Genomic DNA, 15,176 nt, shown 5'->3' with positions numbered 1-15,176 from the left:
TGAGCCAGACTCACCTCCCTCCCCCCAAAATGAATGCATTGACTCGGTTGTGGCCACTCAGTCCCATCAGCACTGGGTAGCTCCATCAGGTACCCAAACCGCTAACTGAACTTGGTTCACCAGGCACTCAGCTGGCCTACATGAGTGCTTTACCACTGAGTAAGTGCTTGACATGTGGAATACTAATGTCTTTCGGCTTTTCCCGGTTAGGGGCCCCACAGCAGAACTCCGGTCCACTAATGACTGGCAGTGGATTTTTACGCTGCCAAGTTGCCAGCCCAATGCCCAACCTACAAAGGCACACCCATTCACACACGCACCTACCTGCATGCCTTTATACATCACTCAACCATGGGGAGGACATTCAGACTCCACACAGAAGGCGCTCCAACTGAGAATCAAATGAGAGAACCTCTTGCTGTGAGGCGACAATGCTAACCGCTGCACCACCGCACTTGACATGTGGAATCTGCTCCTTTAATGAGCTTTGACAGCAAACTCTATAAACATATTTAGGATGGCACAGCACAGAGGGAAAAAGGAAACAGGGATACTGTTTGGAGTTAAATGCAAAAGGTATACTAGATGGGCTAATATTCTCTTTTTTAATGGTGAACGTGAATATTCATATTAATGTGCCAGGTAAAGGTCAACAAGTATGTATGCACGGAGCTGAAACTGAAGTAGCAAAGCAACAATAGCCTGCAACTTTCCTGAATTATAAATATAAACGATATTAGAAAGTACTGATATGTAGGAGAACCTGGATATGAGGTAATGTGTGATGTGACTTCTTGCAGAGTTGTGGTGACTTGCAATAGAATGCTTTTCGTGATGTGAAGAGCCTGTTCAGAGAAATAAAGATAACTCTGAAAAGACTTGTACAGCAGACGCAAGACAAGGAACTTAGCATGGAAGAGAGGTGGTTAAGAAGAGGACGGCAATGGTCAAGGTTCAGAGAGATATATGTCAGAGTGCAAAGGAGTTCTACACAAAATCAGTCGACACATTACAGTTAAGTGCAAAAGGAGATAGTCATGTGGCATTTACCTGCATTTAACATGTTTACCTACTCTATATCCTTTCCTATCTTCTCACAACAGTTCAGTCTTCACTACATTCTTTCCTTCTTTCCTTCTTCTTTCTCACTCACCCTTTCTCCACTATATCAGGCCTTAATAAATGCCTCCCTTCGTTACCTCTCCACCACCTGTTTTGGTAATACATTCTTGGGGTCCAGCACCATCCTCATGAAAAAGTCTTTTTGAACATGCAAGGAGTAGATAGAAACCACAATTATCTGCTCATGCCCCTTAATCACTACTGTCCTTCATGCCCAAGTGACCCTTCACTCTTTTAGTCATAATCTACTGTATCTATAACATGCTCTATTTCTATTCTGGTCCTTAGTGAGAAGGGACCTCTAATTTCTTGTCATACATTTTTCCCTCCATTTATGCATTTTTTTGGTAGCTTTCTTCTTTAGTCCTACCAGCAGCCTGATGTACATCTCTTTGTATGCTCACCACAAATGCATGTAGTATTCAGTGTGGGGCCTAACCATGGACTTGTACACTAGGAACATTACTATTAAGTCTGTCCCCCTGAAGATATTTCCCTACTAGCCAGATTAATGCCACAGAGGGATAAAATTGTGAATATGACCCACAACTACAGTTCAAATAGCAGCTCAGGCTCCTATTAGAGCTGCTATGGGTGGAAGAGAGGAATGATGTGGTATGCTTCTATTCCAAGAAGAAGGGAGGGGTGCCTGTCCTGGTGCACTTTCCTATGGATCGACCCTGATGAAGACCAGGAAAGCAGGCATGAGTGCTAACCTCAAGGGCAAGGGGGGCATTTTAGCCCTAAGGGGTTATATCAGTGGTAGAAGAGATAGACAAAGCCTGTCTGAGCATGCTCCAGATCCTGGGGTGGATCAGGACATGAGCAGTGTGGGTTAGGGCAATACACAAAGGAAAGATCATCCATAACTAATGGCTGTCTAATACTGGCACCTCCCAGCTAACCCTGAGCCTATGCTGATGAAAAGAACACATGGGCAGAATGGTTGGGAGGATACTGATGATCAGCGGGCAGCAGGGGCAAAGATGGCAGAAAAGATACTCCCCGGCATTGTGTTTGCTGCTGCCACTGTCCTTTACATGTCTGACTGGGTAGGGGCCCATTTTCAGAGGGGGCCCAGGGAGAAAATCTTCAAAGTTGTACAAAACATTTTAAGAACAATCATTTTACAATCTTTAAAAATAATACAAAAAGCACCTACAAATTATATATTTATACCAAACTTGACATAATATGTAAACATTGGTTAAGAAGAGATTCAAGTTGTATGAGAATGATTTAAAAGTTAGAAAAAAGGCAATGTCTAAGTAGATCACATTTTCCAGTACTCACCTGTCAAGTTCTCCATTCACCCATGGATAAAACAGGATAACATTTGACTGAAGGGTTCTGCTGATCTTCATCCCATGTTAGACATTGTCTTATAGATTGTTGGCCTCAGGAAAACAACCAGTCTCCCATTAGTATCACGAGATCTGCAGTTCACAGAATTTTTCCTGTTCTCTCACCTTGTACAAGGTAATGAAGAAGCCTACCCCTTTTCTACTTTTGATTCTCCCTTGGGGAAACCTATTCCCTCCCACTTCCTCTGACCTATCCACATGTATGTCTGCTCTTTGTATTCCTGCTCTGTCCTGACTCCTCAGCATGTCATTTTCCCTTTGTTTTGTTTTTTTTCTTGTTTTTGTTTTTATTTTCTATTGTGACTAAAACTGAAATCTTCCCCCATAGATTTTCAGCTTGGACAATTCTGTACATTTTCTCCTTTCTGCTATAAACTTAAAACATTTTTCCCCTTCTTGACCCCTCCACCATTGCCTCTTGGCTCACATCTTTCTTACCTTTGCCTCTCTGATATCCCCAAAACCTCTCTTCAACCTCATGTGTTCCCAATTCTTTGTCCAAATCCCTGGCATAAAATTAATATGCAGATACATTAGACTTCTCCTCTTTTTTCCATTTTTGCCTGTTACTGAAACTCTTGTCCACAGCTCTGAGTACTTCATCCCTGACTCCCTTTCCTAGCTTATTTACTTACTTAATTTGACTCCAGATGCTTACTCGTCTTTGATACAGTCCTCATATCATCATAATCCATTTAATTCCACACCATCCTCATTATCTTTCATACACTTTACCCGTCTCCCAGTCTCAAATTATATGGTAACATGATCAGTTTTAGCTATAGGCGCCTCCACAACAACATCCATGACCACCTCTACCTTGATTATGACATAACCAGAATTCTATCCTTTCTATAACAGTCCCACACCAGTTGACTCACTTGCTCATCATCCTAGATATGTCAGTTTCTTCTTCTTCTCTACTTTCCACTGTAACAATGTTCCTCCGACTCAACTCATTTATTTTCTCCTCCACTCTATCATCATCATCTTCCTGTGATGTGTCTGAGGGACAATACATTGGACAATTCCATCATCACGCCCAATTTCAACTACCTTAACCAAAAAAGCACTTGACCCAGATTCTGGCCTTGCTGCTATATGCAACATCTCAGACACTGGCTCTCAAAGGAGTCACTAACACATGCTAACCAGCTATTGTAGACACAACTCCTAGCATCTCAGCACAAGTGATAAAAATGTTCATCAAGAAATAATGGTTCATAGATAAGCTAGTCACTGTGTATTGTTTATTTGTTTATTTACTTGCACTTGTTTACTGGGAAAGCTGACTGAGTCATGCAAGACCCCTTTCAGCAGACACCCAGCGAAAAAAGCTCCTAAAACATATGTAAAAATCTGCATTATCAAGGTTACAGAAAATAAGTTAAGGGTTCATGTCAACAGTTATGAAAATAAATTTTAGAGTTACTAATGAGATAAGAAGCTTTGTGGTTTGAAAGAAGGAAAAGTGTGTATGTGTGAGTTTAGCAAAGGAGATTCGAAGCAAAGTCTGCTATTATATTGTATCATTGCTCAAGTCTTTGTTGTTGAGTAGTGTGAAGGTTACTGTAGATTGGGACAGCATAGAGTAAGCTGGGTAGGAGGTAAGTATTCACTGTAGCCTTACTGGCTTTATCTGAAAGACAGATTTTGATTCTGTGTACATCACTTAAGTTTTAATGAGTTATTTTTATTTAATTGTCCAAGTTAACTCCAAGGAGATTGGTATATAGGACAATATCCATGACAATATTGTTTAAAGAAGTAAAAGAAAACTAAACTTAATATGAGTAACAAGACTGGCTCTAGGTAGAAAGAGCATACATTTGTCTTTTTAGCATTAAGTATTAGGTCATGGTGTTGCAGCAAGAGATTGACTGAGGAGTATGAATTTTAGGTTTAGCTTACCATTCATTTGGCTCAGTTCACACATTTTATGTTTCTGAATCGAGTTTCCATGTTTAATTTTGTCATTCACATTCAAGGTGGCTCTCATTAGCATACTGATACTCATCTGCATGCTATAATGTGGTCATTTGCATATGACACATACCATACTGTCTTACCCGCTAAAGCGATCACACCACATAAGTATTAGAATCTCTTTCCCACATAGTGTGACTTACTACTCTATTTTGGTTAACAAAGTGAACTATTTATTTATAAATTCCAGCTGCATCATACCAAGAAAAATCATTAGTGCTTCTCTGACTTCCGTAGAAGGTATATTTTTTACTATCACTCTAACTTAATTTTCATCTGATTTCAATCTTCTGAAGATAGAATATATTTTTACTTCTGTTCAGCTGTTCTTTGGTGTTATCCCGTACTAGTAAGTCATCAGCTACATTTACAATACTTTTAAGCCTCACAGTGCAACAGATCTTTTGAAGCATTTTGGGTACTGACAAATATCAAATGTAGATCTTAAAATCTGCAACTTCCCACGAGCATTTCATTTTATATTAACTTGTTTGAGCTAACTTCACTCATTTTTAGTTTGCTTAAGCTGCATTTGCCCAATGTGTTGTTTGCCTCTTGCAAATACGTTAAGGTTCAATACATTGTTATGTAGTATATTCCAAGACTGCAGGACAGTGAAGACAAAGTGATTATTACATTAATAATGATCCATCTTTCGCTGAGGTGGAGTGACCTCAGGGTAAGAATATATAAACAGATAACATCCACAAACTCGTAATCTCTTTGAGTACATACAGTATGACTACAACATATTTGTACTTAAGGAAACAAGTTGCATGCTGAATTGTGTTATCTTTTGTGTTTAGAGTGAGTACATTTTCATGCAAGATAGTAGACCAAGCATATTGCATGAATACTGCTTTGGGCTATTTATCAAGATAATATGCCAATAGCCATAATTATATCAAGCACAAAAATGTACTTCACATAGGCATATCAGAAGCTACTTAATCTAAAAAATTATGTAGCTAATATTCTTTCTTATAACTTTATAAATATCTTGCAGATGTTTGCACCCACAAATCTTATCAGCTTCTCAACTCAAGCCATTTGCAGTGAGGATTGGCTTTGTTTTTCTTTACCTCACCCACGCTCTCCATTCCTCCCCACTTTTATTGCTCAAGACTGACAGTACTGTTCTTGTAGCATGTTGTACTGTTAAAATTGTAGGATTTATCTGGCTATGGTGTTCTTATGACAACTATCACAAGCCAGCAAAATAAATTATGCTTATCATCACACTGCATGTCTTATCTTATTTTGTAATTGCCCATTTGTTGCTCACATTCTTTTCACCAATTCAAGCCTCATGACAAGTGAAATCCTCTGGTATATTTGGTGCTTCCATTCAGATGATAACTCTTGTAGTTTTATTCTTATGTGATGACCAGAATGTATAAAATGTGTACACAAAAATTGCAAGAAAAAAACATACAAAAGCACAGGAGAACAGTGAATATTATTTTTTTTTTTTGCATGGGACTCCTTTCACCCAAGAGTGTAGGGGGTTGCACCCCCAAATCTCCAATAGTTATATATATATATATATATATATATATATATATATATATATATATATATATATATATATATACCAACTGTGAGAAATAGTGTTGCAGTGTATTTGCCCTTTTAATTTTTATTGCAGGCAGTTATTTGCCAGTTTACCATCCTCATTGTATAAGAATTTGCAGACTGCATTACTAGCCCCCTTCTGGAAGGTAAGACCTGGCTAATTTTCAGGAGACACACGATTAGTATTTATTCAGGTTATTTCTATTACTGAACACTATACAGGTGTACCCAGACATGTTTTTACAGCTAGATGTAAGTACATTGACCTTGTGGTGGGACCTGAGGCAGAGATTAATGACTACTAAATTCATTTCAAACTTCAGCTGATAGTGGAAGTCATGGCACGGACTCATCACTACTTAACTCATTTTAAGTTTGTACCTTTCCTCTAAAAATAATCTAAAAACACAAAGGCAATTCAGAAATTTGAAAAAAAAATACTGTGACCTTGTGAACTAAATGTGAAACCACTCCTAAATGAACATAATGATCTTAATACACAAATTCAAATGTACATTAAGGCTATGTCCAGTGTCTCGGATGAAATACGTCTGTCACTTATGCATCTGTCTGCTTGTGTACTCTAACCTGACACTGACATTTAACAGATGCACAGATCTGGCTGCTGAATAGAACACAAGTTGAGAAAAATCTTGATTATTGGAGGGCAAGCTTATATTGAATATAGATACATTATTTCTCAACCAGAAATATAACATAAGGGACACTTCTTGACTAGTGAGATTTCTTTAGCAGCCAATCATCATGTAGTGTCTTTAAACAGTAGATAGACTGCATATCTCTACCTGCCTCTTACTTCAGAAAGCATTTTTTATCTGAATTTAACATTTCAGTAACTTTAGTCACCAATAGCATTCTCCTCATTAGATCTAATTTCTAAATTGACTAGTGCACACTATCTACCAAAGATACAGTTATACCTATTGCAGATTTATATCTGGTCTATTATATCACAACCAAAAAAATAAAGAATATAATCCAAATATAACAACCTTCAAGGAGAATACTATCAAATACATTTACACACATATTTATACCATAAAAAATGAATTAAACAATTTAACAATTAATTACAAAAAACTTTCCAGTTGTGCATTCTGCATTAATTCCACTAGGTGTCATAGTACCATATTTTAATATAAAAACTGTTTCTTTATATAAAAGTTTCTTTTTAACTATTTCATCGTTTTTATCTACAACAATATGTTCTAGAATAGTAGCAAACATGCCATTTGGGTCACTATTATGATAATCCTTAAAATGCATTGCAAGAGGACTTTCTATTTTTTTATTTTTAATGTCTCTTACATGCTCCTGCAACCTCACTTTAAAGGCACGTTTACTTTCCCCTATGTAAAATAATCCACACGGACACTTCAATGCATATACAACTGCTTCTGTGTTGCATGAAAATTTTCCAGAAGGTTTAAAATATTTCCCATTTATACACTCAAATGGCGTAATGGCGGTTCTAGTGCATATTCGGATGCATCGACAGAGTGGGAGAGTGAATCAGGAGAAGCAGGGGATTTTCCGGAACTTCCAGCAGCGCAGAATCCACAATATTTCCAGCACCCTTTTCGTAGAGGCAAGCGGGTCGAATATGGAGAGAGAGAGACAGATATAGAGGGAATGATTCCACAGTGGAAAATGGACAGAGACAATACTCAGAAGCCCAAACATCTTCTCAAAGGTACAAACGAGTTAGAAAGAGCTGACTCAATTAATTCTGATAAAGAAATAAATAGACATAATGTGGACAAAGCGTATATAATAAACTTATGTGGTATGAATTTGGATGATGCTACAATTTCCATGCTTAATCGTGGTTTGAAATTTATTCCTACGGTATTACCTAGATTATATGTTTTAAAAAGTGACATGTATCGTTTTATACGTAAGTTAAATTTAACCTGTTTTTTTTCAAAACAAGGATAATAGTATGTTTTTTAATGATGAAAGTAATAATTTGTCTTCCTTTTTGGATGATTCAAATGAAAGTTTTTATTCTTGCATGTCAGAAGATGAAGTTTCTGTAAATAACAATGCATACAGTCAGTTGGATACATCTAAGGTTATAGTTAAAAGTCATTTTGTTCCACCTTTTTTACATGAGGGGATTAAGAATTTTTCAGCAATGACTGATTTTGCAATTGAGTCAATTTATAGTAATTTTGATGCTAATAGATATAGTATCAAATACAATTTGACCAGATTGGAATTGCAGGCCCTACAGAGACTAATTAAAAACCAAGAATTAATAAAAAAAACCAGCAGATAAGGGCAATAAAGTTGTATTGATGCACTATACTCAGTATGTTCAAATGTGTTTAGAACATTTAAATGACAATGAGACCTATAGTAGATGTGAAATTAAAGAATATAAAGAAGCTGTAAAACAATTTGATGTTTTACTTCAGAAAGGATACCGGTTAGGTTATTTTTCAAAGGATGATATATATAAAAAATTTAAGATAGATAATTGTGAAATAGCTAAATTTTATTGCTTACCAAACGTGCATAAGAATATTTATCATCCCCCAGGTCGTCCTATTGTGTCAGCATGTAATTATCTTTTACATAATATGGGTACATTTTTACATAGTTTTTTATATCCATATGTTATTAAACAGGCATCTTTTATTAAAGATAGTTTTGATTTTTTAGAAAAAATATTACCGATTGTATGGACTAAGGATATGTATTGGTTAACGGCGGATGTTAAAAGTTTATACACAAGTATCAAACATGAGCATGGTTTAAAAGCATTAGAAAAAATTCTAGGAGACAGTCCACAATCACTTTATATTGTTGAATTGGTAGAATTCTGCCTCAAGAACAACTATTTTTATTTTGATGGGCAGTTGTTCCATCAGTTGAAAGGCACAGCTATGGGGGCAGTGCTTGCCCCCATGTATGCAAATATAATGATGTATTTTTTTGAGATGGAATTTTTATATCAAATGGAATTTTTTAAGAAATATGTAGTTAAATATTATCGTTACATTGATGACTTAATTTTTATTTGTAAGGGAGGAAAACAGGAAGTACATAATTTTACGGTTAATTTACAAAAGAATGAATTTGAACTGAAGTTTAATGGTTTCCAGTTAGATAATAAAGTGAATTTTTTGGATGTAACTTTAGAGGGGGAGGAGAATGGTAAAATTGTCACTAAAGTATATCGTAAAATTGAAGAAAGTTTACATTTTTTGGATGGACATAGTTGCCATCCACCACACTTGATGAAATCTCTACCATATGGAGAATTTATAAGAGTTATGAGACTGTGTAATAATACAAATGAAGTTGATATAGAATTAGAAAAAACTTCACAGTTATTTATTAAAAGGGGTTATGATGCAAAAGAAGTAGAATTGTCTTTAAATAAGGTCAAAGAAAGTAATTGGAAGGTGGGTAAGAAAAGTAATAAATATTTTGATAGGAAACATAAATCTAAACATTTAGAAAAAGTTTATATGGTAATGACTTATGATTTGTTATCGGAAGAAGCCAGACAGGCAATTCAATTCTATTGGACTTCATTATTTAAGTATAAAGATTTGATAGATATGTTTCCAAAAAATATTATTTTTTCCTACAAGAGAGGTAGGAACCTTAAAGACATGTTGGTTCATGCTGGATTTTTACCCCAAAGGTGAATTTAAATATTGACGTGACGTTAATGGGAACTTATCAATGTGGGAAATGTATTTCTTGTCAGTATGTAAGTAAAACATTTGAGTGTATAAATGGGAAATGTTTTAAACCTTCTGGAAAATTTTCATGTAACACAGAAGCAGTTGTATATGCATTGAAGTGTCCGTGTTGATTATTTTACATAGGGGAAAGTAAACGTGCCTTTAAAGTGAGGTTGCAGGAGCATGTAAGAGACATTAAAAATAAAAAAATAGAAAGTCCTCTTGCAATGCATTTTAAGGATTATCATAATAGTGACCCAAATGGCATGTTTGCTACTATTCTAGAACATATTGTTGTAGATAAAAATGATGAAATACTTAAAAAGAAACTTTTATATAAAGAAACAGTTTTTATATTAAAATATGATACTATGACACCTAGTGGAATTAATGCAGAATGCAACTGGAAAGTTTTTTGTAATTAATTGTTAAATTGTTTAATTAATTGTTTATGGTATAAATATGTGTGTAAATGTATTTGATAGTATTATTATTTTTTTTCTGTGAATTCTTTTTTATTGCAAATTTTCAATCTTACATAACATGACAAAAACCCATACAGACAATACATCTAATTGAGAGATACAATATGCAACTTGTGTATAGGATACGAACATGGAAAACACCAACTATGTACAATTCATACCGTGCCCATATCAAATCCTATATAATTCAAGTACAGTGTGCTAAGGACTATTGGTATCTGTAAGATAACAGTACTTATTTAAGTATATGTTCAGATAATATTTCCCAGAATTCCTTCATAACTGGTTTGTGTTTAATATTGTGGAACAGGTATTTATGTGCCTTGAGGTAATTAATAGCTATGTGTTTAAATCCTTCCCATGATAGGGAGTGTCTGTTTTTCCAATTCAAGGAGATGTAATATTTGATTAACATAAAGATAGGAATCAGTACCTTGCATTTTCTTTCTGATACTCCGGGGGGGGGGGGGGTATGAAGAATGGTAAATTCCCATGACAGGGTGGATTTTTCATAACCGATTTTTTCAAGAATCACCCTCAAGGCACACCATAGCTTGTAGGAACATTTGCAGCTCCAAAACGAGTGCAGGATATCATCCGATTGTTTCGGGCAATATTTACATTCAGGGGATAAATTAGGGAAAATTTTGTTCAGGGTCGTGGGTTTTCGGTTTATTTATATCTGGTCTATGTTTAAAATCAAGACTATGATGAAGATAATTTCATATATAACTATTTCCACATACTGTTTCTTCTCTAAAGTAGGGTAATTTTCAGTCTGCCTTGAAAGAAGCCACTGTTAGTCATGTTTTCAAAAAATGCTAGCTCTTTACCCAATAGAAAAGTTTAGGTTATGTCAAACCACCCATTGAGTGACAGGTTTATTCAGCTGACATTCCGTTTAAGATCTTGTGGTTTTTCTGACTCATTCCAGTCCGACTTCAGAGCTGGATATTTTGCTGAAACTGCCATCATTCAAATGATGAACAATTTTATGGTAAGGGACCAAACACTTTATTTGATAGTAGTCCTCCTTAATCTCTCCTTGGTTATCTGTTGCTGACCATGGAATCCTTATTAAACCTCTTTGGATATACTGTGGACTAACTTCTGCTAATTATGAATGGTTCACCTCATGAATTGAAATAATATGATACTTAGAAGTCAGCTTTTATCATGTGGATGTCTGCTAAGAAGTATATTAATATAAGGAACAATCCTGTCTCACCTGTTATTTTTGTTTATCTGCTTCTTCGGAGAGACATAATTTGAAAAGGGGTCTTGTCATCATTCTTACACTAATGAAATCCAGCTATACCTTTTAACATATTACAACTTTCCACAATAACAATTTATAAGATATAAATTCTTGGATTGAACAAAGGCACCCAAAACTAAATCAAGAAAAAAATGAAGCAGTGTGAGTTTTTAATCTGAATCAAACATTTTATAATATATACATGAGAAGAGACATGGAAGAGCTATCCGATCTTGTAGCCCAGGCAGGTATGACCCTAGCCCTGAGTAACATTCTGCCATCACCCAGAATGATGCCACAGTACAAGGACAAAATGATTGACTTCAACAATTGGCTAAGCTTCTGGTGCCATTCTAAAGGGATCCAGTATCTGTCTGCCTGGGATGACATGGTCGACAGACCACGATGCTTTGCCAGAGATGGCCTGCACCTGTCACCCCTGGGATTCCGGATACTGGCTAAGGTTCTTGCCACCCCTATAGTGCCTTTTTTAGGCAAGGTTCAAATGACAAATTCACCACTGTAACAGGAATAGTCAAGCAAAAACTGAGGGTGATGCTACTCAATGCCAGAAGTCTAAATCTCAAAATGCACTCACTCAAGGCACTCCTTAAAATGGAGAACATCGACATCTGTGCAGTGACTGAGACCTAGTTCAAGGATCCAGAGAGTACCCCTGCACTACCAGGCTATAACTCATACCACGCTTTTCGGCCATGTAACCTGGACCAGAACATCAAAGGCGGAGGTGTATCCATATTCATTAAGGATATCCACACCTCCAGGCTAGTTGCTCAGCATAATGCAGCCGAGGTTATCCAAGTGCAACTAACTTTGGGCAAAACTGCAATCCAAATTGTAGCTTGCTACAGATCACCCACCATGCCCCAGGATTCCCACTCCTCTTTTCTTGATGTACTGGAAAATATTAGGGTTCAACCAAACACCCTAATAATGGGTGATTTCAACTACCCCACCATTAACTGGGAAAACTACTCATGTACCAACTCCTTCGCTCAACGCTTTCTGGAATTCATAAACTCCAATGCCCTGGATCAACTTATCCACACCCTCACCAGGGGCAACAATATCCTAGATCTAGTCATTACCAGTATGAGTGACCGGTGTTCCACACCTGAAGTCAATGCCTCATTGGTCCGATCCGACCATAAGCTAATTACCCTAGATATCCACATCCTGCCTCCACCCCCCATTAAGGAAACCATGGTAAAAATTTCTCCAAAGCCAACTTCATGCTTCTTAAGACAGAAGTGGTGAACTTCATGACACCCATGCAGATGGACAATACAGTTACGACTACTGAATCCTACACAATTGCACTTTATAAGCACTTACATGAGTGCATGGATCATGCTATCCCAAACAGAACCAAGATGCTATCCTCCAAAAAAAGGAAGCCAATCTGGTGGTCCCCTGCCATAAACAAACTGTACAACAGAAGGAAGAAACTCTTGCAAAAGATAGTAAAATCCCACGACTGGAGGAGCTCCCTGGTCAGCCTCAGTAAGAAGCTGCGATCCCTAATAAAATCCTCCAAACTAGTTATGAAAACAAAATCGCCACTGATTCTAAAGACAACCACAAAGCATTCTATAATTATGTCAAGAATCTGAATGGCAACACTCAGATCTGCTCTGAGTTACAGCACAATGGCACTAAATATACAGACCCAACTGATATTGCCAACATCCTGGCAGATAGGTTCAGTGCTAACTTTACCCCCCTCTCACCACCTAAAGAGCCCATCTTTATACCAGAAGAATGCAAAGTTCCTGTAATCACAGCTGCACAGGTAAAAACCACACTCTTCAAAGCCAAGAACACAGCATCCGTGGGACCAGACAACATCTCAGGCTGTGTTCTACATGAACTACAGAACAAACTGGCACCCCACCTACGTACATGTTCAATCATAGCCTCACCTCAGGCTTTGTGCCTGCTGAATGGCACACAGCAGTGGTTATCCTACTCCATAAGAGGGGAACCACCATGGACCCCGGGAACTACCGCCCCATTAGCCTGACGAGCCTGGTCTGCAAGGCCATGGAATGTATCATTATGGAACTTATAAACAAAGACATTGGTAATCTCCAAACTCTGGATCCCACCCAGTTCGGGTTTGTAAAAGGCAGATCATGTCTCCTAAACCTGATAGACTTCTTTGAAGCAGTCACCAAAGCCGTAGACAAGGGTAAGGTGGTTCACACAGCCTATCTAGATCTTGCCAAGGCTTTTGACACCACCCCCCACTCTGGAATTATAGATAAACTCACTAAACTAGGTATAAATCCCTATGTCACAATATGGGTTGCCAACTGGCTCACTGACAGAACCCACACTGTGAAAGTAGCAGACTCCAAATCCGACTTCAGACCAGTGACAAGTGGAGTACCACAGGGTTCAGTCCTGGGTCCTCTCCTGTTTGGTATCTACTTCTCTGAAGTACAGGCTAACACAGAAGGTCTTTGGCTAACGATGTTTGCAGATGACTGCAAACTAGGAGTCATAATCAAAACTCCTAACGATGTAGACATCCTACAAAAGGGCCTCACTGAGACAGATGCCTGGTGTCAAAGCCATGGCCTCAAGGTCAATGCAAAAAAGTGCATTGTCATCCCCTTTGGTAAAAACTCTGTACCCATGAACTACAACATAGGCAGTAGTGTACTAAACACCGAAAGTGTGATAAGAGACCTTGGGACACAGGTGGACAGTAGTCTCTCCTTTGATAATCACATTGCCACAACAGTCAGGAAATCCTTCTATGTGGCACACCTCATCACAAAAGGTTTCTCATCCAGAAAAAAAGAGGTCATTGTTCCCCCTCTACTCATCACTCATTAGACCCATTATAGAGTACAACGCCTGTTTTGGTATGTACCTCACAAGACATCTACAACAACTGGAAAGGCCGCAGAATACCTCACAGAGAGGATTACCGGCCTCAAACAGATGCCCTATGCAGACTGTCTCAAAAAACTCCAGCTTTACTCCGTCGCATATCGCCTACTCAGAGGTGATCTCTGCCTAACATACAAAGCTATGTCAAACCCAGAGCTGTTGGACATGCTCCACTTAAAGAAATCCCAATCCCTCCGAGCTACACGCTCTAGGGAACTACACCTTGTCACCACAATAAACAGAACATGCCGGAGGGATAGATTCCTGTCCCAAAGACTTCCCATACTCTGGAATAAACTACCTATCTATATCAAACAAAGCTCCTCATTAGCACTCTTCAAGAAAAATCTTGATGATTGGATGGGAAATAGGAAATTCACCCCAGGGATCACCTCTGTGGCTCTGCTCGACAGTGGCACAGGAAAATAATTTTCTTGGGTGGCAAAAGCCAGGGTACCTTTTTGGCTGGGCTTGTATAGGCCCCAGGGCCGATAGCCTAGTACCTACCTATGAACCTATGAACCTATAAATAAGTCAGAGTTTATGACTTGAGTTAAATATGTGAATGTTCTTATTCTTATATTGCATTTTGATTCTTAGAACTCAGGTGTCAACAGTTGTAAGACACATCACTTAAATATTTCTAAAGTTAAACATGGGGGGCATAATGGTTAAGGCCTTTACCTGACAGATACAAGGTACAGAGTTTGATTCTGATCTCTGTTTATTTGCTAGACTTGTA

Source organism: Protopterus annectens, chromosome 4.part1 (genome assembly GCF_019279795.1).
Source record: "Protopterus annectens isolate FY-2018-M chromosome 4.part1, PAN1.0, whole genome shotgun sequence".
NCBI classification, from domain to species: domain Eukaryota; kingdom Metazoa; phylum Chordata; order Ceratodontiformes; family Protopteridae; genus Protopterus; species Protopterus annectens.
This window is presented reverse-complemented; position numbering follows the sequence as displayed.